At 30.7% G+C, this 27,009-nt stretch overlaps 1 pseudogene; it reads right to left on the bottom strand.

Annotated features, from left to right (window-relative positions):
• Window positions 1–18,604: 18,604 nt before the first annotated feature.
• On the bottom strand, window positions 18,605–19,715 carry LOC124890730 (annotated as a pseudogene).
• Between the last annotated feature and the right edge of the window lie 7,294 nt (window positions 19,716–27,009).

The following is a 27,009-nucleotide window of genomic DNA, read 5'->3' as shown; positions in this document are numbered from 1 at the left end:
CACTTTCATTGAGTGATGGGTGGTGTTATCCTCCCTCTGTTCCTTGACTCCCCTTCTTTAAATTTCATATTGAATTCTAGGTTTTTGACCACTTTGAAACTATTCTCATGGCAGAATTTGCCATACTAAGTACATCATTTTTCTTCAAAGCTCATCTGTTCTGATTGATTCTTAGAAGAAGATCAAAGGCCACTTTTTCACAATCTTCAAAAGTTTCTCCAAACAAATGGCTAAGCATTAGAACATTTTACTAGACCCCTAAATATGCCCTATCTTTAATTGCGTTATCTAACAGAGAATCATTGATTTGAAGGGGTAAGGGTTCTTCGTAATTCATCATTTTCCCAATTTCCTCATCCCCTTGCAAAACAATCTCCCCACCCGAGTTATTTCCAGTCCCCTATTTTCATTGTTCTTCAAAGTTCAGTTCATGCAAGTTTTTTCCCTCAAAGGTCATACCTCATCTCTCATCTGCAATCTCCATATCCTCATAGGATAATATTTTACGGGTCACAGTTCCAACCCCATCTCTTTCCCAGATAAAAGAGAACTCGATGGTATTAAAATCTCATCTAAGAAAAGATTATCGATAAAAGGTTATACTTCAGTTAAAATTGGATCTTTTTGATTTTTTTCCAAACCAATGCAATTTACACCACTCAACTAGGTCAACAAGCCCAGGTTTTCATAATTAAATCCAGGCCCGTTTTTAATTGAAGAAATCACATGATTCTCTAACAAAGGCACGTGTGCCTCTTTTCTTTTAAGATCATAAACCTTCTGCAAAGCAATATCCACCGCGTGTAAGGTAGATACCGAAGGGTCCAACGTATGAGAGGTCACTATCAAGTTGACCTCACATCGCAGGTCCAGTGTTATCTTATTTCTTGAGGCTTGCACCTATCTACATTTCTATGCTTGTACATCACCGAAGTTCACACCATACCGGTAGAGTAAAAATAAACTTTCCATCACTAACTTCGACTTCTGATGGGATCTTTTTTAAAGGTCCTTTGACTCGTATACGAGCCTATCTTAGATGGTTGCGTAAATGAGTCTCCTCTTTATTATCTAACCACCCACCGCACTGGTCACCAATCTCTTTCATCACCTCTTTTGGCCACAACTATAGAGGAAGCCTTAGTATGCGGACCCAAAACCAATCGAACTTCTTTTGTGTTTGGATAGCTCCCATTGTAGGAGAGCACCAATCCAGTTCCAGTAATTGATTGTTACTCTTACATCTTCCTCAAATAATATTCTTGGCATCTCTTCTTGATTGAAATTTAAATAGAAACTAAATTCCATCCAAATAAAAAATCTGAATGTTGAAAATGCCTTTCCCGGTCTGTTGTACCCATTTCCCAAGTCATTTTGAGTCATAATCGGGGAAGCAACTTATAAGACTTCTTCTCAGTGGATTTCCCCCCTCAGTAATGCTCTCCTTCAATGGAGGGAAGGAAATATTTATCGACATCTGTTTCTACGTACCACATCCTTGTAACTCCCTTTTCTTGCATCTCTTTTTGTCCTTGCCTCCCCTATCTTAGAATTTAATTCTTGTATCTGTAAATCATCATCAATGAATGACTCAACTTTTGATGAGAGGTTGGTCCACCCTTCACTAAACGGATCTTTCCTGCCCATTAATGGTAATAACAGACAAAAATCTCCCAAACTTATTGAACATAAAAGAGCAATAAATGTGGGAAGTCCTATCTCTGCCTCTCCAAGTTTTAAAGGATTTCCATTTAATGTAACAAACCTCTTTAAATCTTTTGCACATCCAAAATAAGGAAACTTTGCTTAGCTTCATCCGACGCATGTATAGCTTTGCACTCTCAACCCATTCGAATCAAAATTCTGTTAGACATTTAAGAAGAAAGATATAGAGTTATGAAGAAGAGAGATAAGAGGGGGTGAATGATCTATGGTGAAAGAAGTCTACTGGAGATGAGGTCATTTTGAAGCTCCACCAAAATTTTCATGATTCATTGCTATATACAACACAAGAACAAATCATATGTTTATAACTATTCCCTTTAAGTTGGGATCCTCTATAAATATTACCTATGAGTATAAGCAATAGGTTACACTCAAAATGAGTTTCAAGGGTTGACGAGCCTTTTCAGATGACTCTGGTATATGCCAAGATAAAAAGAATTCAAAGAGTACCATTGTGGGATATCTTAAGACATCGAAACCAGGGTTGGGAAAGGCGTTCGCCACATCACCAAAGAAGTTTTAAATTATTTCAAGTTTAGTTCTATAATATACCAATTAATACAATTACATAAACTTGAAGATTGTGAAAATCTTGAAGAAGAATAAACTTTTAGAGTTTTAGAATTGCTTGTTTTATGGATTGTTTAAGTCATTCAAGTTTTAGACTTTTAGTATCTACAATCTATTTTAAGTTTTTGAATACACAACAATTTCACATGTATGAGGGCAACTTATACATGTAAAAAATAAACTGCAGTAATGTATAATGTCATACTATACATCTAAAATTTTCACCTTAAACATTATGACCTATATATCTTGACAGAAGGTATAGTGAAAATTTATAAAAAAAATAAGACTTTCTAACAGTATAATACCACATAAAGCATAAAATGCATCTTATAAGGACTTTTAATGTATAACATATTAAAATATATATCTTCAGGCTTATATTATACATTAGAATAAGTATAAGGGAAACTTATTCATTTTAAAAATAAACTGCAGTAATGTATAATGTCATATTACACATCTAAATTTTTCACTTTAAACATGTATGACCTATAAGCTTGACAGAAGGTATAATGAAAAATTATACAAAAAAAGACTTTTTAACTGTAAAATACAACATAAAACACAACTAATGTAATAAGAATTTCGAATGTATAACATATTGAAAATATATATCATTAGACTTATATTATACATCAGTCTTCCAAAATAACTAATGTATAATGCCTGATATATTATATCTTATACTTTCAAATAAAAACTTCAAGAATGTATAATGTTACACCATACATATAAAATATTAACATTATACATTATTTATCTATAAACTTGTCAGAATGTATAATGTAACCTTACACAAAATTCATAGATTACATTTTCATAATTCGACTAAATACAAAAATAATCTCTTCTATATATACAAAAAATTACATTATACATAAGTGTGTTAAATAAAGTAATGTATAACGTATAAAATCTACATCTTTGGATGCGATGACAAGTAATTTTTTCCATCGTAGCAAATCACTTATTCTTTTGAGTAGCCTCGGTGTATAAATTGCAGTTATCTTTGCAACCACAAAGCTAGCCTATTTCAACAAAAAACAAACATATAGTTAGACAAAATACTGAAACATATAAAATAGAATCTTTGAAACATAAAGTTAGATCCAAGAATATTGGAAGAATTTGATATTACAAAATAGAATCTTTGAAAGAGTATTAAAAAAATATAAAACGGAGCAAGATCACTCCTTTTCATAAATAGAATAATATAAACAAACATTAAATAATAAATTATTAGGATTTATATTCTTACAGAAGGATGAGTGAGTGATTTCGTTGATTCAATCGTTTGAATAAACTCCGTTGTACTCTGTTCACAAGATTCATTTTTCATGGCATGTTCCACCCTGTTGTGCTCTGCTGCTGATAATGATGACACAATTGAGATTTTTCGAAGCTTTTGATAATTCTTCACCTTTTTTTTTTGCCTTTGTTTTCTCAAACAAGTCCATGACTTTCTGATTTTGTGAAGTTCAAAAACAATCAAAAGTTAATGAATGAAATCAATAAGTTCAATTAATGTTTGAAAACTTACAATGGTAAACTCTAAGTATGATTGCTTGATTTTAGGCGTGAAAAAAGGGATTGAATAATGGAGGATAAATTGATTTGTAATGGGAGAGAAAAAGAGGGAGGAAAAGACGGCCCTTTTTAGATGTATAATATTAAGGAGAGGGAAATTACCAAATAAGGAGATTTTTGTAATTATTTTGGGATTTGTGTAAATACTTTACCAATTTGGGATTTAATGTAATTAGGTAACTTTAACTTGTGTATATATGTAATTTTTAGATTTACTAATATTATTTATGCTAAACTACCTCCTGAATTTGTAATTCAAGCAGTTTATGAGTAAAGAAAGAGAGACCAACTCTCTGATGAAATTGCGATATAATTTGAGAGTGTTCACTCTAACTTGATGAATCGAGAACCGTCTCCCTCTTTAGATATATGTTTTAGGAAATTACTTCGTGAAGAGCAACTTCTTTTCACACAAAATGCTTTCAACCAAGAAAACATTCAAACTATTGCATTTGTTGCTCAAGGAAAAGAAAAGGGTAGGGATATAAGCAAATTCAATGCTATAGTTTCAAGAAATATGGCCATATTGTGAGAAATTATGATAAGAAGTTTTGTAATTATTGTAAACAACAGGGCAATATAACTAAGGATTGTCCCACACGTCCTCAAAATCGTAGGATAAATGCCCTCTAAGTGAAGATAAATGGTTTCATTTCTGATAAATCATATTCAACAGGAACTAACAACTAATTTGCTACTCCGACAACTGGACAAGTTCTTAATAGTACAACAAATGATTGTGTCAGCCCTTTCAGCCTTGGGGTTACAAGGTAAGGATATTATATCTAATTTTTGGTTTGTTGATTATGGGGCTTCCAATCATATAACCAACTCAACTAGTGCTAAAAAATATTCATAAGTATCATGGTCTCATACAAATTCAGGTGGCCAATGGTAGTAATTTACCCATTACCAAAGTTGGGGATATTAATCAAACTTTCAAGAATGTTTTTGTATCACCAAAGCTCTCCACTAGTCTTATTTCAGTTGGTCAATTAGTAGATGACAATTATGATGTGAAATTTTTTCATAATGGTTGTCTTGTGCAGGATCAGGTGTTAGGGACGATAATCGTGAAGGGGCCTAAAGTTGGAAGATTTTTTCCTATACACTTTTCTATTCCTCATGTTATATCTATTGCTTGTACTCCTACAACTACTAAGATGGAGGTTTGGCATAAGCGTCTAGGATATCCTAATTCTATTTTGTTGTCTCATTTATCAAATTCTGGTCTGTTAGAAAATAAAAATCAATTTCTAGTTGCTTCCTTTGATTGTTCTACTTGTAAATTAGGCAAATGTAAAACTCTTCTTTTTCTAATTTTGGTAGTCGTGCTACGAAGTGTTTTGATGTAATTCATAGTGATGTTTGAGGAATTTCATCAATTGTTTGACATGCTCATTTCAAGAACTTTGTGACATTCATAGATGATTATATATTCAGTTTACATGGGTGTATTTACTTCTATCCAAATTTGAATTGCTTTCCATGTTCAAGAAATTTTTGGCTTACATTGAGAATTGGTTTTCCACATGTATCAAAATATTAAGATTTGATTTTGGTGAAGAATATATGTCTCATAAATTCAATAATTTCTTACTTGAGAAATGGATCATCTCACAAATCTCTTTCCCATATACACCACAATAAAATGGGATTGCTGAGCATAAAAACCATCATCTTTGAGATATTACTCGTAGTTTATTGATTGAGTCATCTGTACCATCTAAATACTGGGTGGAAGCTTTGTCTACTATTGTTTATTTGATTAATAGGCTTCCATCCAAAGTTTTAAATCTTGAATCTCCATATTATCATCTTTATCACAAGTATCCTAACTACCATAGTTTTCATACATTTAGTTGTATTTATTTTGTGCACCTACCTCCTTCTCAACGTAATAAACTTTCTATTCAATCTACTAAATGTGCTTTTATGGGTTATAGTACTTCATAGAAAGGTTTTATTTGTTATGATCCATGTTCTAACAAATTTCATGTTTCTAGAAATGTTGTGTTCTTTGAAAATCAGTCTTTCTTTCCTACCCATGTTGAGTCATCTTCTGTTTTGTTCTTCTGACTTTTGAGAATTTGTCATTTTCTTCTAAGCGGTTCAAACCTAGATTTGTGTATTAACAACATCAACAACTTTACTCCATTCTAAAATGGATCTGCCACCTGAGACTGCTTCACAACTAGAATCTAAGATTTCTTCAAGGTCTGCTCCACTTGACCCTCCTCAGCGATCTACCAGAGTGTCTCATACTCCTAAATAGTATGGTTTTTCTTCTACTTTATCCACTATCTCTATTACAACAGTTTACTCACAAGACTTCAAGCTTAAATGTTGGAAGAAAGCAATAAAAGATGAACTTTTGGCTCTTAAAGAAAATAACACATGGGACATTGTTTCTTGTCTTTCAAATATTTGTCCAACAGGATGTAAATAGGGTTATTCAATTAAACTTCATTCTGATGGAACTCCTGATTGGTAAAGGTTCAACTACTGGTTCTTGGAAACAAATAAGAGTATGGTGTGGACTATGAGGAGAATTTTGCACCTGTAGCAAAAATGACAACGATGCGTACTATTATTGCCATTGTTGCGTCATAAAATTTGCCTCTTCATCAAATGAATGTCAAAAATGCTTTTCTCCATGATGATCTCAAAGAAGATATTTATATAAAACCCCCACCTGGTTTGTTCTTATCTCCTACATCAGATGAATGTAAGTTGAAGCGGTCTTTCTATAGATTAAAGCAAGCTCCTAAAGCTTGGTTTGTCAAATTTTGATCTTCTTTGCTTCAATTCTCTTTTGAACAGATCAAATATGACTTATCTTTATTTCTTCGACAAACATCTGCAGGTTGTGTTCTTCTTCTAGTGTATGTAGATGATATTATTGTCACAGGAACTGACTCTTCACTAATCACTAGCCTCCAACAGCAACTAAAGGATTGTTTTCATATGAATAATCTTGGTACTCATACGTACTTTTTAGGATTGGAAGTTCATTATGATTCTTTAGGTGTGTTCTTGAACCAACAAAAATGTACTCAAGATTTGTAAGACCCCATAAAGTCCTGGCCTATCTCAGTCCTATAGAGTATACCAAAAGAGGTCCCAGACATTAAAAAAATTTCAACCAAGTGTTAAGACTTAGTCTCATTTTTGGACTTGATATTTCAATGGTTTTATTTTCGATCTTTCCGTCCTTAGATTGTTGATTTTTAAATTGATTCATGATCAGGGTTATCTATAGGTCATCTCGGGTGAGTTTTGGAATTTTTGAACATCATTTGATACATGTTTGGATGATCAAAATAGTGAGCCAACGTGATCAGGACGTGTCGTGTTGGACATCCCGTCGTCACCATCAATGTGATGCAGCGGTCATCGCGTTGGGTTGATCGACGTGGTGCGTTACCTGTCGCGTTACTGGGCATGTTTTGTTTATTAAATTATGGGATTGTGGGGATAGTTGAGTCATTTTCCCCTTACATTATTCAACTATAACCAGAAATTAAGCCTCCCCAAAGGCAAATTTACTCATTATTTCATAAAATTCTCTCAACAGCAAACCTTAGGTCCATCAAAGTTCAAGTCCTAATCTCAATAATTCACCAACAATTCTCACAAATTCAAAAACCAAGGTATGTTAAATGTTCATCCATGGGCCCTTTTCACCCATGGAGTTCAAGAACCCAATATCAAATTCAAAGTTATGGATTATACAAGTTATTGTGAGTTTAACTATGAATCCCCATGAATTTTGATTCTATATCATGTTTTCATGAAATTATTGTTGTTATTAAACCCTACATGTTTTGAATGGTTTTGTTCGCTGATTTAAGCCTTATTTTAGGGATTTAGTATCAAAATCATGCTACTACTAGTTGTTTTAAAATAAAACAATTTTCATGTTTAAGCCATGCATTGCAAGTGTTTGATGAAATGCCTTAAAGAATGAGTTTTGAATAAATGTTTACATATCATGTCTTTTAAGTGTTAGTATGATCTTTCTATCATTGATATCAAGTCTTGGGGGTTATTATTACCCAAAAAACTTGGTTGTTTACTTAGCTTAAGTACTTTTAGAAGAGTTTCGAATCTAGTAGAGTATTATCAATTCATTCAGTACATCATGTCAATAGGCTCAGTTCAGTCCAGTGATTAGAGTCGGTTTAGTTGGGAGTAGGATTTAGCACCAAGAAAACCTAGGGATGGGGGATCACCTTCTAGTTAAGGGTGTGACCTTTAGTAGTAGTCCCTGCATTCCATAACTACGTAGCCAACGTATGTTGAGATGTTAACCTGCCAGTTGAGGGATGATCTCACAAGGGTACCTGCCAGTTGAGGGTAACCCTTAGTCCTTTGGGACAACACTTTAGTGGATCCACGCAGCCATGTGTTAGTACCCATGGCACGGTACTGACACCATTCTAACTAGGGTCATAGGTTGGACCCCAATTAGATTATTAGGGCATATCGATTAGATGATAGCTACCACAGTCTCAGTTCAATATTCAGTATGCTTTAGTTCAGCCTTGCATTGACCATAGCATACAGTTATCAGTTATTCAGTTATCAGATTTCAGTATTTCAGTTTACAGCAGACTATTTTTAGAATTATATTATATGCTTGGTTATGCATTCTCAGATTTTACAGCATTCACACAATTATTATTTATGCTATTCAGTCAATTATTATTCATGTACATGAGCCCATGCGTATCAGCCTAACCCCATTTAGCATACTAGTACATTCAAAGTACTAACCGTATACTCGTTTCTTGTGATATGATGTATCATATCATAGGTGTGGACGCTCAGGTTCCCGATCATACTTAGACATCCCAACACATCAGCAACAACAGTCGTGGTGAGTCCTAATATTTTGAGGACTGGCTATATTTATTTCATGCTTTCAGTTTAGTAGTTAGTTGGAGTTAGTTGGGGCCTGTCCCATTAACTCTTATTCAGCCAGTTTTAGAGGCTTTCAGACACTTCAGACAGACAATCAGTTTGTCATTATTTTTATCAGTTTTAGGTAGTTGTTTCCAGATTTATAATTAAGAAATATTTTAGAACTTAAAACCTTATGGAATTTTCAGCTTCACTTTCACATATCTTTTATGATTATTATTCAGTATTCACAGCAGGTACCACTCACAGGTTAGCTTGTGGTCCTTCGAGGTCATAAGCACCATGTGACGCCCAGGGTGTACGCTTGAGGCGTTACAAGATTTGATTACTTTGGTTGGTCTTCAAGAATCTTTATATATAAATACTCCACTGGAACTAAATGTAAAGTATCATCGTAAGGAAGGAGATTTTCTTCTTGATCTAACTTTGTATCATCAATTAGTTGGGAGCCTAAATTATCTTACTAGTACTTGACCTGATATCTCTTTTACAGTTCAACAAGATAGCGTTATTCCATAATCCAAGTCTCTGGGATAGGTCTATATCCGTGAACAACCAAATGAGTCCAACCGTTCGATACCCAACCAATAAGTAATACCAACCAAACCATAATCCAAACCATAACCATATGAGTTCCATAATAATTATATATAATCCCAAAATAATAGAGGATGGAACAACCAACAATACAGTCAATCGGTGTCAGCCCTAATACCAATACCAATTCTAAGGCTAACACCAATATCGATTCCTCTCATTCCAACCCATAATAGTTTCACAAAATCCTCTGACCAAAAAAATACCAAAATCCAATTGGTACATACCCCCAACCATAGCCAAAACCAATATCTATAAATAAACCAAAGTATGAAATAACATCCATTGAATGGAGACTTTCAAAAATATGAAAACTCACCACTTCAAACTAATAGCTGATCCCGAAGTCCAATTGCTAAGCATGAGTAGTGGAATGATTAGTTCCTGCATCACATGGGGATACAGTTGCCCTAAGATGGGTTAATGGGTGAACTCTAGCATTAATTCAGGATAAGGATAAAATAATGTCATTTAACAAAATCAAGTAAACCGTCCATATGCATACAAACCATACATATAATATATATAACTGTGCTAGGAAAGAGAATCCAGTTTAGCATGCGTTTAAAACCACTAACCTAGGTATGTGTAGCTTAAATTTTCTTAACCACCCACAGTCTATATAGGTCCAATGTAACCCACTGAACGGGCCTCGATGCATGTAGCCCCACAAATCGGAGATACTATAAGAGTAAAAGATTTCTAAATACCGTTTCCCTTTATGATATATATGTACAGTATACTTAGAGGATTCTCGTGTACCTCATAGTGTTGATATGGGATATGATGAATCTAAGAAAAAAAATAATCTAGAGGGAAAAATAGCTGGAGATGAGCCATTTATTGATTTGGATGATGAGGTAAGTTTTGAAATAGATTCTGATGAGGATAATTATGGGGATGGTGAGGTTAAACAACCTACTAGAAGAGAAGGAAAAGCAAGGAGAGCAAAAAGAAAGTATAAGAGGATTTTGTTTTATCATACTTGTAAATTAATAGTTTGGGAGCTTGGACTTTGTTTTACAAATGTTGGAGAGTTTAGAAAAGCTCTTACTATATATGCTGTTCAAGAACATGTAGAGCTAGATAAGTTTGTAAATGAACCAAAAAGGGTGAGAGTAAAGTGTGTAGATGGCTGTCCATGGTTATTGTTTGCAAGCACTGATTCTAGGACTATAGGTTTTCAAGTTAAGAAGTACATTCCAGTCCACAAGTGTAATGCCATAACAAAGAACAAATTGATGAATTCTAAGTACATGGCAGAAAGATACAGGGATAGAATCACATCAGAACCTGGAATTAGAGTTACTCAGTTTCAAGAGTTAGTAAAAAATGATTTAGAGGTGTATATAGGAAGGGCTATAGCAAGGAAATCTAGAAACATTGTGTTGTAGCAAATTATAGGTAATCATGTAGAGGAGTTCAAAATAATTTTGGATTATAGGGATGAACTTTTAAAGACCAATCGAGGTAGTACATGTGTAGTGAGGCTTAGTGAAGAAACTTTTGAAGGAGGAAGAAAATAGTTTCAATCATTTTACATATGTTTTGATGCTTTGAAGAGAGCATTCAAAGCTGGTGCCAAGAGATGTATTGGGTTTGATGGTTGTTTTTTGAAAGGTGTTTGTAAGGGTCAATTACTTATGGCTGTTTGTAAGGATGGGAATAACCAGATTCTACCACTAGGCTGGGCAGTGGTTGAAGTTGAAAACAAATTCACTTGGAGATGGTTTTGTTAGACTTGTGAAGAATGATCTTGAGCTGGGAGATAGGTCTGAAATGACTACTATTGCTGATATGCAGAAGGTAACCTCATTTATTTTCTCTTATTCATTTTCTGAATTTTTTATTTTGCACTTGTTTTATACTTATGTCAACTGATATATTTTATTTTGTTCAAAGGTCTTGACAGTGCAATTTCAGATTTACTGCCAAATGCAGAACAGAGAATGTGTGCTAGACATGTTCTAACCAACTGGTCTAAGGATTGGAGAGGTATTAAAAGAAGAAACTATTTTTAGAAGTGTGCCAAATCTACATATGAGCAAGAATTGAGAAGAAATTTGGATCATATGGATATGTTAGGAGATAAAATTTGTGGAGATCTTTTGTGGTACAACATAGAAAGGTGGTCTAAGGTTTACTTCCTGAAAGCTTCAACTCGTGGATACTAGGGGCAAGATACAAGACTATCATATCAATGCTTGAGGAAATAAGGGTTAAGGTAATGAGAAGAATAGAACAGTTGAGACAGTTTTCTGAAACATGGATAACTGATATTTCTCTTGTGGCACTAAAAGTGTTGCAAGATAGCACATCAAAATCAATGAAGTGTACTCTTAAGTGGAATGGTGAATTTGATTTTGAAGTTAAGGATAAATGGAGAAATACATTTATAGTGAATTTGAGGGATAATACTTGTACATGTAGGTCTTGGATGTTAAAAGGTATACCTTGTTGTCATGCCAAAACTGCACTGCACTTTAGAAGGCTAGAACCCATTACCTATGTTGCACATTGGTATACTAAGGAAACTTACCTCAAGACTTATAGTTACTTCATTCAGCCTATTACTGGCATGAAAATATGGCCCAAGTCAACCAATCTTTCTGTTATGCGACCTACAATAAGAAAGCTTTCAGGCAGACCTAGTAAATCTAGAAAAAAAGAGCAGAATGAAAAAAGGACTGGAAAGTTGTCAAACAGAGGTATTGCGATGACCTACAACACATGTCACAACAAGGGTCATAATAAAAGGAATTATCCATTGAATTCAAGTTCCACTGGAACTAGTGTGGGTTCTTCTTCTGCAGTACTAAGCACAAGTAGAGGAAGAGGAAGACCAAAAGGATCTACAAAGGTAATAGTTGACTTGTAATTTATTAGTATTTTAATTCTTTTTTATTTTCTTTCATTTTTTCATCTCATTATATTTTTTCTTATGTGTTGTAGGCTGCTGCAGCAGCAGTAGCTATTGGTAGAGAAAGAGGATCACCTGCAGCAACTGCTGCTACTATGGGTGTTGATAGAGGAAAAGGAACTACAACTTGGGTTGATAGTGTTATTGGTAGAGGTAGAAGAGCTGATGCTGCAGTTGTTGGTGGAGCTGGTAAAGGTAGAGGAGCTGGTGTGCAGTTGTTGGTGGAGCTGGTAGAGGTAGAGGAGCGGGTGCTGCAGCTGTTAGTTGTACTAGAACATCAAGAGAAGATGGTGTCACTGGTGTTAGCAAAGGAAGAGGGACAACTTATAAAAGACCTAGGATGGTTGGAATGTGGGTACTTCATACAAAGAGTGGTTTTAAAATCCTCAATGTAAGTTAAAATTTATTGATTATATTTGTCTAGTTTAAAATAAACCTTTTTCAAGTCTTTAGTTAAATTTGTTCTCTTTTATTTTTGTCAGCCTGGAATGCCTATGAACTCCTCTATAGTGACTGGAAATCTTGGACATCACAAACCAACCTCAGGTATGAAATGGAAAGAAAAGAAAGTTGTGACCCAACAAAGACTTGAAGACATAAGAGCACAGAAAAGAATGAGGACAAGATCAAATGTTGTTGAACTAAATCATCTAAGCCAAACAAGTTCAACATCTTTCCGGTAGAAGCTTGATTATGTTTTTCTCTTTGTGTATTGATGGTGTGTAATGAAACAGTAGTTATTTTAACTTAGCTAGTAGTTCAATTGTGGTGACTGCAACTATGCAGCTGTGACTGCACGAATTTGACATGTTTTGAAAACAATGATGCAGTAGTGACTGTATTTTTGGCTAATATATCAGCAGTTGTGACTATATTTTTTTAGCTAATGTTTCTGTTGAAATATCAGTAGTTGTGACTGCATTTTTTTTGGCTAATGTTCAGTTGTGACTGCATTTCTATAGTGTTATATGCCTGCAGTATTTTGACATTTTGCAGCTTCAAATTACTGTTTGTTGCCTGCACTTATTTTTTGGCTACTAAATGATTCAAATGCAATCAATTTAACAATAAATACTCAAACAAACACAAAAAAGTATAAGTTGCACCATTACAAAAGATAAAAAAACATGATTCACTTCATCTAACAACCTTTCTCTTCTTCATATATATAAGAGAATCTAAATAAAAAAGAAGTTGCACTACTCAACAAAATAATTTGCAACACATCATATAACAACAACCTAGTGCTAAGGTAACCTCATCGAATCATTTTTCATAGAGAGCATCCCAACCAAATAGCTTAAAGCTATTACTAATATACAACAAAAAACACAGCAAAAAAGTGAGTATTGTCTCTAGTCCTTCCTTCAGCTATTCGTCTCCAATTCTTTTCTTTCTCTTTGATCTTTCGAATCTCTTCTTCCAACTTCTCCAATTTCATATTAATCCCATTATCATCGTATTTAGATTATTTAGGCTTGTCAACTTCTTCTGAACCTTCCTTGATTGATTTGCTCAATCCAATCAATTTATCAACTTCATTGAAACGACAAGATTCAACTACATTCTCAAGCTCACCTAGTTTTTCAATTAGTTTAGGAATCACATATTTGGACCTCGGATCAATGTCTTCTGAATTCCTCCAAAGGCAAAAGTCGCAAGATCTTGGACCCTTCAATGGTGACAAATAAAGAATGATTTAACCTCATTTCTCTTAATCAATTCTGTCGAAATAACAAGAGAAAATGCAAAATTAGATATTGACCCCATAATAAGGACATGCCCAATATCTTCTACCGGGATTACTTGAAGTCCAAGTTGTCTTCAAATGAAATAAAATTCCGTGACTACAATGAATAACTTGCTTCACAGCAGAATCATTTTCCTCAATAAATAGTTTAATAAAGTTAACTGACTTCATTATTGTGTGCTACAAGAAATTCATTTCAACAAATAAGATAAAATTTAGAAATAAAATTAAAGGAGGCGATAAACAAAGTAATTCAGAAATTCATTATGAAAGTAATTCCTAATAAAACATAGACAAAATAATGAATGAGATTATACCTTAATACGAAAAGGGACGAAGCTAAAATCAATTCGATTTTATGTTTTTTAATCTCAACTTTATGAGGCTTAATACAAATAAAGAGAAAGCAATTTTAAGTTTTGCATAACTTTCATGAATTGAAGAAATTTTGGATTGAAGATGAAGAAGGAGGAGGACAAATTAGGTTTTTTTTTTTTATAGAATAATGGATATAACCGTTAGGGGGGTTCAAATGGATATTTAAAAGAAAGAGAAAAGAAATTAAAAAGACAAAAATAAGTTTTTAAAAGAAATTAAAAAGACAAAAATAAGTTTTTACGCGCCAAGCAACGCTTGTTTACACGCGGGCTGTTAAGGGGTTGAAATAATTCACTTTAAAGATGTTAAAGGGGTAAATAAACGGAAGTTAAGTTTAAGTGCTAAAGTGAGTTTGGAGGACAAGTTCAGGGGGGGGGGGAAATGTCTTTTCTCTGAAAAATATGAGCCCATAGAACCATCCAAGTCTTTAATTAAAAAAGGCAAAACCCATACGTAGCCCCCTTAAGTGCGCACCATTTTTCACTTAGACACCTCAAGTGGACATTGTTCCATTTTGGCACCTCAAGCGGCCTTCAAATGTGTCACTTTGACACGTTTTGCTGAATCAGCAAAATAATTTTAGTGCGTGAAACACACTCTCTGCTGAGCTGGAAAGTGACGAATAAAATACGGACACATGTCATTTTTCTCCAAATAATTTATAAATAATTAAGTTTAAATAAAAAATACCCAAATAATTTATAAATAATTAATTTAAATAAAAAATACCCCCTCTCCCTAACCTACCCACCCCACCAACCTTCTTCTTCAAACACCTCACCCACCCACCCGCTACCCCCACCCTACCAGTCTTCTTCTTAAAACACCCCACCCACCCTTCACCCCCACCCCACGCACCCCGCTAATATTTTCTTCAAATACCCCACTCATCCCACCACTCTTATTCCCCTCTTTATCTTCCTCAAAGACCCCACACCCCCTCCCCACCCCTGTACCTTAGTCATCTTTAATTTTTTTTCATCGATTTTGCTTCGATTTTTAATTTTTCTTCACTGATTTTAGTTGATTTTTAGACTTTCTTCATAAATTTAACTTCATTTTTTTCATATTTGCTTCATCTATTTTGCTTCAATTTTTAGGTTATTTAATTGATTTTGTTTGATTTTAATTTTTTTTCTCGAATTTAGCTTTATTTTAAAATTTCTTTCATCAATTTTGCTTCGATTTTAATTTTTATTTATTGATTTTGTTTAAATTTAATTTTTCTTCACTGATTTAGCTTTATTTTTCATTTTTTCTTTATCGATTTTGTTTGATTTTTAGTTTTTCTTCATTGATGTTGCTTATTTTTTATTTTCTTCATCGAATTGCCCTTAATGATTAAAAAAAGGTGCTTATTATTTAATTTACACAAACCTTTAAATGTGTATATAAATTTCTCTCAATAATTTTTACCGTTAAATAAATTAAGATTGACAAAAATAACAGATAAAAATGTGAAAGAAGTACCAATTAATGGGTGTTGAGTTAATATATTATTTTTGGCAAGACAAACTCCTAAATATGTATCTACTTTTTAAATTTCTTCCAATAATTTTCATCATTAAATAAGCTTAAAATTGATAAAAATGATGGATAAAAGTAAAAAAAAAAGGTATAAATTAACGAAAATGAGTTAATATATTGTTGGTGGGTCAAATTGGGCACCATATCAGCCAAAAAATGGCTTTCACGCGCCTTCATGAAGGTGCAATACATGCACCTGACCAACTCAGTAAAAGGTGCCAAAATGACACACTTTATGGCTACTTGAGGTGCCAAAATAGAACAATGTCCACTTGAGGTGCCTAAGTAAAAAATGGCGGGTACTTAAGGGGGCTGCGTATGGGTTTTGCCATTAAAAAAGGGACAAGTGGGTTCACAATATTATTAATTTAAAAAGGATAAAAGAACTTAAGCAAGTAGAACAATTATTCAATAACTATTAGTTGTCTCAATAACTATCAAAGTTATTGAACAACTTCACATAATTGTTGAACAACTTTGTAAAATTGTCAAACAACTTTGATAGTTGTTCAACAACTGCAAAGTTGTTCAAGAGAAAATATTTAAAAAAACTAAATTTTTTTTATCCCTTTCACCTAACTTTTAAAACTTGAAAGACCTCACTTAATTAGAAAACTTGTTTGTCCCTTTTAATTCAAGGTCCCGGTGAGGCTGTCACGGCACCCGGCCACCTCTACTGAAACTTGTTGTCCCTCCATTTTAAAAAAAATTGAACTACTTTTCTTTTTAATATGTTTCAAAAAGAATAATTTTTTTAATAATATTTTTTAATTTATTTTTTCATATTAACATGTTTAAGACCACAAGATTAAAAGATATTTTAGTATATTTGACATAGCTTTAATTTAAAATCACAAGATTTAAAATTCTTTTTTATTTTTTTAAATTTCGTATCAAGTCAAATTGGGTCATTCTTTTTGAAACGGAGAGAGTAATATATTATTTTTAACATGAGACAAATAAAATTTAGATAATTAATTATTAAAATAATTTAAATTTTTAATTATTATAATTTCTAATACTTTTTTTCATTATAATTTAAATGACATTGATAAAATTTCGAGAGTCGGACAAATATTTAATATCTTTTGAATTATTTTAAGTTGTTAATTCTGTGATTTATAATGCTTTTTACATAAGTTTTTAATAAGATATGAATACTTTCTCCGTCCCAATTTATGTGATACAGATAAAATTTTAACAGTCATCCAAATTATTAATATATATATATATATATATATATATATATATATATATATATATATATGTTATTAATTATTGTGATTTACAATACCTTTTATCTCATTTTCAAATAATATGTTACTTTATGTTTTCCCTCTGTCGCATCTCAAATTATATGACACTAATATAATTTTCATAGTCAATCAAATCTTTTATGTTGACATATCATTTTATTTCTATTTTATCTTTTTTTTTTTATAAAATATTATTAATTTTTAATTGCTTAGATGACCATAACAATTAATTAAAGGCGCGATATAGTAAAATTACGATTGAAGCAGCAAAGCATGCATGTTAAATGACTTATAATAACAAACTACAAGTGATAAAATAAAATTACTATAAAAAATACTTGAAATTTTTTTTAAGTGGGTCTCATATAAGAGGTCAAGTTAATTTAAAAACACAAGGAGCTAATTTACTATTTTATATCTATTTTACCTTTTTATTAAATATTATTAATTTTTAATACATAGATGACTTATAATAATTAATTAGAAGTAATATATTAATTTTTTAATACGTAAATAATTTATAATAATTAATTATGGGCGATACTGTAAAATTATGATTTAAGAAGCTGAAAAGTGGGCCAGTTGACAGGACGACCTTGAGCAGCATCCCCATGGAGGTGGTGAAGGGAGAGCCCCAATTGGTTAAAAAAAACCACAACCCCTTGGGGTGGTTATCTTGCACTTGGAAGAAGAAGTAGAAAAAGGAATAAATATAGTGATAATTTGATTCTTCGTCGTAGTAAATAGGAGAAAAAATCAAATTTAATTCTTTGTTTTTACAAAAACTTTACAAAAAAGAAATAGGAGTAAGCTTGTGACACGTTCACTAAAAAAAATTCCTTTGTAACCAATCATTTATTAAAAAAAATTAATATTATGGGTATGGGCGAACGACGAGAATTGAACCCATGCATGGTGGATTCACAATCCACTGCCTTGATCCACTTGGCTACATCCGCCCCCTCGCCTACTTACAATCCATTTTTACATTATTTAAATTAGAAAACAAAAGATTCAAGTTCAAATATTTCTCTTCTTTCTTATTTGAATGATATTATTATTTCAAAGATAAGAATATGAATCAAAGATCAGAATCTGAAGTCAATTTATTTTAAATGAAATAAAAAAGATATAGTAACATTAGCAAGAACAGGAACAAGTTATATTTCTAGAATTTTAAATAAATACGTACAAAATGAAAATACAATACTAAATCCTGAATAAATGCAGGCAAATATCCTCTTTTTTTTTTTTTTTTATAATGCAAACAAAAAAGTTTATGTAAGTAAAATACTAGTAAATTACTAAATAAAATAAAAAGAAAAAAAGAAAGAAGCAATAGCACCCTCTTAATAAAATAAGAAAATGATTATTGCTCCTTTCTTTTCAAAACCTCTTATAGACTAGACTGGGATCTTATCTATTTGTAGATGGAGCTTCGATAGCAACTAAGTCTACAGGGAAGTTATGAGCATTACGTTCATGCATAACTTCCATACCAAGGTTAGAATGGTTAATGATATCCATCCAAGTGTTAATTATAGGACCTTGACTGTCAACTACAAATTGGTTGAAATTGAGACCATTTAGGTTGAAAGTCATAGTGCTGATACCTAAAGTGGTAAACCAAATACCTACTATAGGCCAAGCAGCTAGGAAGAAGTGTAACGAACGAGAGTTGTTGAAACTAGCATATTGAAAGATCAATCGATCAAAATAACCATGAGCGGCTACGATATTGTAAATTTCTTCCTCTTGACCGAATCTGTAACCTTCATTAGCAGATTCATTTTCTGTGGTTTCCCTGATCAAACTAGAAGTTAACAAGGAACCATTCATAGCACTGAATAGGGAGCCATCGAATACACCAGCTATGCCTAACATGTGAAATGGGTGCATAAGGATGTTATGCTTAGCCTGGAATACAATCATGAAATTGAAAATACTAGAGATTCCTAGAGGCATACCATCAGAAAAATTTCCTTAACCGATTGGATAGATCAAGAAAACTGCGGTAGCAGTTGCAACAGGAGCTGAATATGCAACAGCAATCCAAGGTCACATACCCAGACGGAAACTAAGCTCCCACTTAAAACCCATGTAACAATCTATGCCAAGTAAGAAGTGTAGAACAATTAGTTCATAAGGACCACCGTTGTATAACCATTCATCAACGGATGCCGCTTCCCAGATTGGGTAAAATGTAAACTTATAGCTGCAGAAGTAGGAATAATGGTACCAGAAATAATATTATTTCCATAAAGTAGAGACTTTAAAATGGGTTCACGAATACCATCAATGTCTACTGGAGGAGCAACAATGAAGGTAATAATAAATACAAAAGTTGCCGCAATAAGGTAGGGATCATCAAAACACCAAACCATCCAATGTAAAGACGATTTTCAGTACTAGTTATCCAGTTACAGAAATGACCCCATAGGATTTCGCTTTTGCGTCTCTCTAAAATTGCAGTCATGATAAAATCTTGGTTTATTTAATCATTAGGGACTCCCAAGCACACGAGTTTTCTACAAATAAAAATAAAAAATGGAAGGCTTGCTATTCAAAAGTATAACATGACTTATATACTCGTGTCAACCAAGGTGTATGTGGATCTATTCAAGTTTTTAATGAAGTTGATTGGAAAAATAAGGACTTTTCTATAGAGAATTATAATTTTAATATGATAATGGGTTGTCCGGGATTCGAACCCGGAACTAGTCGAATGGGGTAGTTGGATATTGACTCGTGCTAGTTATATATGAAATGAACTAAAGATATATTTTACTACTCTAGGGGATTCTAATAGACTAGAAGTCCTTCCGACCCCTCTTCTATATATTAGAATATATGTGTATGAACTTGTCATCTTTTTAACTCTTTAATAAACTCTTCATCTCATATTAAGTAAATTGTTGAGATTTTTGTATATTTCAAAATAAGTGTATTTTTGAAAATCCAAGAAAATTGTTGAAATTTTTATATATATTTATACTTTCATTTAATGAGGTTCTTAAGTAATTATATTTTTTAGGAGAGTAATTTAAGAATAATTAAAAGGGTAATACTAAAAAGGAGTCTATAATTTATGTCCTTAATAATTTTTAAGGGGTGTGTCATACCACAATAATTTACTTAATATGAAATTAAAGGAGTAATTTTTTGATTAGGTAAAAGAATTATTTAAAGAAGAGTAAAATAAAAGAATATCATTAATGTCTTCTTAATTATTTAAAACATCACTTATTTAGGAATAAAATGAAAAGGTTAAAAAAACTCTTCTCCCTCCATTTACTTTTACTGTTCAATTATTTCTAAAATTGACCTCCAGTTTTACTCACTTTGAACATATCCAAAAAAGATAAAAGAATTTTTCTTATTTTACCCTTAACATTAATTATTTGTTCTTTAAATAAAGTGAAATAATTTTTTTAAAACAAAAATAAAAAATTATCATGGCCAAACAGATCGGTTTTAATTTACACACATCACTTAAGAAATTACTCATTTATACGCCCCTCCCCCCCTTCTCCCGGTCCCATATTAGTTGAGCATTTTTCATTCTGCATGGTGCTGAAGAAATCATTAATTGAATGATCATTTTTACTACTAAATGTTGACACTTATAAAAATTATGCATATAGTTCACATCTGTCGAGAGATATAAGTGTTGATCATATAACTCTTTCACTCCTATATTACGACAATTTGATAAATTGTGAATTATTACTTATATTTGTTATTAAATGATCTCTAATAAATTATTTTTTTATTATTACACTTAAATAAAATTAATATATATATATATATATATATATATATATATATAATTTTTAAATATAATTTGTAAAATATTGTGATAGCAACAAATCATACATACTTTTCACTTGGTAATCCGATAAGTCGAATCACTAGTTCACTAACCAAAATGTCATTACAGATTACTGATTTCGATTTGATTCTGAACAGTCGTAGCTAGAGTCAAGGATGTTATGTTCAAATTTAAGTACTGATTGTCTTTTACTGTCACAAATAAAATTTTTACTATGAAAGAATAAGCATTGACTGAGATCATGCTGAAATATTGAGATCTTTATCTAATTATTTTTTTTAACTTGAAAAGGTGTAAAATTATACTAACTGAAATTAAGAATATCAATCTAAGTAAATGTATTTGAAAACATATCTAATAATAATGATTATGTCTTAAAATTATAAAATTATACTTAAATTAACAAATAATAAGTATGTGTGAAAATTGGCAAATTCTAAACGTATTTACCACTGTATGTTTCCAAATACTGAAAATATTTTTTACTGAAAAAAATGTTTAAGTGTGGAGGAAAAATATTTTAGTAAAGAATTAGAATTAGAGAAATTTTTTTTACTTGAGAATTATAATTAGTAAAAAATTATGTTTAAATCGGTTTGAAAATACTTTTCAATTTTCACAGTATGTTTTCAAATACGTTTGATTGAAAATTATAACTATTTATACCAATTATGTTTAATGTGTCGATGTCTATTATTCCTAAAGTCTTTTGAATTGATGACTGAAATATTATCAATTTTTTTAAAAAAATTATCTAAATCTATTAATATCAATTAATAAAATACTTAATTAAAGATCATATTAATAACAATGTAAGTAACGATTCACAAGTTATTAAATCGGAGTAGACAACTTGTTACAACATCATATGACTCTCTTAGATTGATGTTGACTAGGGTTGACACTTACAAATTATATGTTTTTATTGTTTACTATAATGTGCCAATATTTATCATGTCTAAAGATTTTTGAGTTTTTGTTGTTGTTATTGAAATATTTTTGAATTAGATTAAAAATTATTTAAATATGCAATTAAATCTGTATAAATATATTAATTAATATAATTACTTAATTATAGGTCATGTTAAATAATGATTTACAGGATCAAATCGACGTGACATGAGAATACAAGTCTACCACATTAATGCTGGACTCTCTTTGGTTGTTGTTAACGAGGATCGACACAAATGAACTATATATAATTTTATGATTTTTATAGCTTGTTAATTTCTAAAATGTTTTGAATTTTGTCTGTTGTTATTGAATTGTTTACACATTAAATTTTAAAAACTATTTTCAATTTATTTAAATACAATATTTGTCAAAATTATTTAAATAGAGGTTATATATAATAACAATCATAAATAATGAGTCATAATTTTTCAAACCGATGTAACATATGGGTTCAAGATTGTAACATCAATGTGTGACTCTCTTGAGTTAATGTTAGCTAGAGTCGACATATATGAACTATATGCATTTTATAATTTTTTTATTGAATCAATATCTACCATGTCTAAACTATTTTGAGTTTTAATTGTCATTGAGGATATTCTAAAATTATATTTAAATAATTATCTAAATACGTTTTAAAATTTATTTAAACTCAATAATTGATAAAATTACTTATTAGAAGTTATATTAATGGCAAATATATATAACGATTAGAAAATTATTGAATCAAAGTAAATGTATTAAGTTCTATATTACAAGAATAAAAACAATTACCTATAGAAAAATATGAAATTTTTTAGTAGGCATGTTCTATTGATATCTCTTTTAATTTAATTGAAGCAGCAATCTTGACGTTGTTGAATTTACTACATTCTCGATCCTTTAGATTAAAAAGTTTGAAAAAAATATACAACAAGATTTTAAATAGCTAAAAACTCAGAGAAATGAATTCTTGAAGTGATTTGTATCATTAGAAATTTTAATAATTTATCTTGTTTAATTACATAATTTTAATAATTTGTCTTGTCTAATTACATAATTTTAAGTAATTTTATTTTTCTGTTGATAAATTATAAAAACAGAATGTCAATAAACTAGAAAAAAATTACTTTTCTAAATTTTTTAATTATTTTATATTCTAAATTCTCATTCTAAAAATATGGCCAAATAGAATAACTGTCCAACAAAGACAAATAAAATTATTTATAATTATTTTTAAATTATCATTTAGTCATTTATATGCCATTCTAAAAATATCCAGCAATTTTAAAATTATTTTTAAGTTTAATATTATTTTAAATTAAAAAATCATGCAAACAAATGAAATAACTTAACGTTTTTCTTATTTGTTTGTATAGATATTATTTTGAAATGCAAAGTCAACAAACAAATAAGTAAACAAGTTAGATATTCAATCCCCATGTGTTGGAAATAGTTAGAGGAATAAATGAAAAAAGAAAATATAAATTTGGGAGAAAAGGGTAAGAATGCAAAAATGTAAACCTTTATACAATGTGAATAGACTTTATTATCAAATTTGAGCCATTATGTCCAAATTATGGCCACATTTTATGGCCAAAAGGATTTTTCCTTCTTAATAAATACCTTTAAAGAGGTAACTCTAGTAATTTCTTAGTTTAGTAAAACACTGAAAAAACATCATTATTGTCTTCTTGATTATCTAAAACACCAATTATTTAGAAATAAAATGTTAAAGCTAAAAAATTACTTATTTAAGAACGGTAGGGGTAATCTTTTGTTTCAATTTATTTGGTCTATTTTAATTTGGCATAGAGTTTAACAAAATAAAAAACATTTTTGAATCTTGTGCTCTTAAATTAGAGATATGTCAATTGTATCATAATTTCATTTATTTTTTTATCATAAATATGTCATGCCGAAAGTTGAAATTAAAAAGTTGTTAAAAAGTAAATGGTCATTCTTTTGAAATAAATCGAGAAAAGAGCAGGTCAAACAAATTGAAATAAAAAGAATATTATTTATTGTGTCATTTTTTATTGTTAAATACTATAATATGTTGGTAAATATACCACGATGTTTACTAAACTAGAAAAGTACAACCTGCATTAGCACGGGCCAAAACAAGTATATATAAATTAATTATAATATTTTAAGATGTTAAATATTGTGATTTATAATATTTTTAAAATATATAGTAAATTATTTTAACTGTACACATTTACTTAACAAGCCATAATACCTTAGACAATTTCTGTTTGAGGTCGATTGTATAATTACTAGAGATATAATATTTTTTATGGTTAACCTAACTAAAGGTGAGAAACTAAATGAAATATCCTAATAAGTTTAAGACATTGTAACAATTTTCTTTTGCAATTTATTCTATCACGTTTGTAATGAATTTGGAAACTTTAAATTAATTTTTATATATTGTTTAGTCATGAAATTTAATCAATTTTAAGAACCTAATCTTTTCAAGTTTTCAAAAATCGATTCAAATAAGTTTTTGAGATTGCCACTCACAGAAGTTTAAAGTTTTTCAAACTTTATCACAACTCCAAAAACTTTAAATTTTAAATTTTAAATTTGTGACTAAATCATATATATCTATTGTCTAAGATATTAATTCCTATTTATCACAAATTTAATCAATTGTAAATTTGTAAAATATGAAAGCTGATAATAAAATATTAATTTTATGCTAAAGAGGTAATTATAATATTACTGCTACCAAAAATTCTAAGAAAAAAATACAAGCAAAAATTGCAAAAGCCACATAAAAATCAAAAAGGGGTTCATGCTATATGAGTTCATCATGCAAGAAAGTCCGCAAGACCAGCAATTTTAATTCAAGGAATGTTTTTGGCATTCGTGTCTAAATCTAAATGATATTTTATTTGTGCCAAATAGATGCAACTTGCAAGACCAATGTTTTTAAAGATGAAGGCTTAAGGCGAGATGTTTTACCTGGTATAGGATGAGGATTAAGTCCAACATATTCTTTAATTTTTAATATTTTACAAATCAATATTATTTAGAATAAATATCTTTTAAAAGAGATAAATCACCCAAAAAGGTAAAATTATAAAAAGAAATAAGAGGAATGCATCTAAAACTATTTTAGTAAAAAAATAACCAAAGTCACATAATACAACTTACATATAAAGTCACTTTCTGATATAATAACCTGTTATGTCCTAAAACAACATAAATTTGTATAAAAAATAGTACATAATTAATCTACCCCTACCTTCTCGTTACTCGATCAATATATTAATGTACTTATTTACCATATATTGTATTTAGTCACTATATGACTTGCAAAATCTAAAAGAAAAAAAGGAACTAGGAAGATAAAAATGTGTATCCAGTACCTTCTTCAGCAACAGTATCGTGGACACCCGCCAACAAATATATTTAAAAGTATGACATTTAATTTTTCTTCTACTTTTGATTTAAGTATTTAAGCGTTTATCAATCATATATTTTAATATTAAGTTTAAATTAGATACTATTAAATAGAAAAAAAATTATTTTATTTTGTAAATTTTGCTGGGCTTATGCCTAATTTACGTCTCACGGTTAGGCGAATGCCTCAACACTTAGGCAAATGCCTCAAATTTCTAGGCGTTCGCCTTTCGATACTTTTGCCTACTCAAAAATCCTCGGTGCATTTTTTGCGATGCCTCGCTCAGGAACTCGCCCCGACGCTCGCCTCAGACTGCCTTTTAAAACACTGTGCAAGACTCTCAATAGACAACACTATAGCTAGAGCAATACAATGACCCTAATATCCTTATTTTACATTTTACTGACAAAGAACAAACATGTTGAAAACTCTCTTTTAATGTATAGAATTACAATACAATATAATAAATTAAATATACCACAATGTATAGTATATCCATTGACGAAGAGAGGAGGACTCACAAGACCAAATAAAGTAAATGTAAAAGCTATAATCCTTTTCTAGTCGTATTTTACTTGGATTTTGTGGAAGAAAACAGAAACATAATTTGTTGATAGAAAAACAATAACTAAGTTTGTATTAGATTTCTTAGTCTATGTACAATATCTGAGTAAAAATTATTGGATTCATGTGAAGTCTCCACAACAATATTCACACAAAGTGTAGGAAGGGAGAGGTTCATAGTACTGCTACTTAAAAACATCTACACTACAGAAAGTGTTGAAAATTACTTTAAGTTACGGCACTAATTTTTAGAAAAATAAGTTATTTGGATTAGGATCAATTTGAATTTTGAATTTTAATTAGGTTGTTTGAGTAGTTGATCCCTTGAGATATTGTAGGTTTTTGAATTATAAATTTATGCTGATTTTCTTTGTAAGTTGTCTATTTAAAACCCTCCTATGCTTAAGAAAAAATTATTGAAAGCTATTTAAAGATTTCAATCCATTGAGATCTATTTTAACCCCTTTTTCGCTGTCCCATCATTGTTTTAGAAAAATATAACAGTGGTATCAAGAGCCTCATTGATCTTACAGCATCTGTGTGTTTGTCCAAAGCTCTATCAAACTATTTTTAACCCATAAGGGCTATCATTGTAATCCGCTAGGGTTATTTTCAACCTGTGCTCATTTTCAATGCACGGGCTATTTTTAACTAAAATGATGTCAAGTCTTTGAATGCCCCAGAAATTTTCACCGATAAAAATTATCAAATTTGATCTTTGAAGAAATTACATCTTGGAACCTATCCTTTAAGTGATATTTTGATGGATGAAAAATTCTTACTACATCTTGTGAAGTTTATGAAAGTACTTCCAAATAAGACAAGATTATTGATAGTGTTTTTCCAACAAAAAATCAAAAGAAAGAAGAGAAAGATGAGTAAATTGAAGGAAAAATGTCTTTTAAGTCTTGAATGAAAGATTGGTGACATTGACCAACTTAAAGGGTCAACCATCATTAGCAAACTTGATTAAGTTAATTGTGAACTTGATTAATATTTTTAAAACTTTTTAATCTTTTTAAAAATACA

This window comes from Capsicum annuum, unplaced genomic scaffold (assembly GCF_002878395.1).
Source record: "Capsicum annuum cultivar UCD-10X-F1 unplaced genomic scaffold, UCD10Xv1.1 ctg2352, whole genome shotgun sequence".
Taxonomy (NCBI): Eukaryota; Viridiplantae; Streptophyta; class Magnoliopsida; order Solanales; family Solanaceae; genus Capsicum; species Capsicum annuum.
Note: the sequence above shows the minus strand (reverse complement) of the source record. Positions and strands in the feature narration are given on the sequence as shown.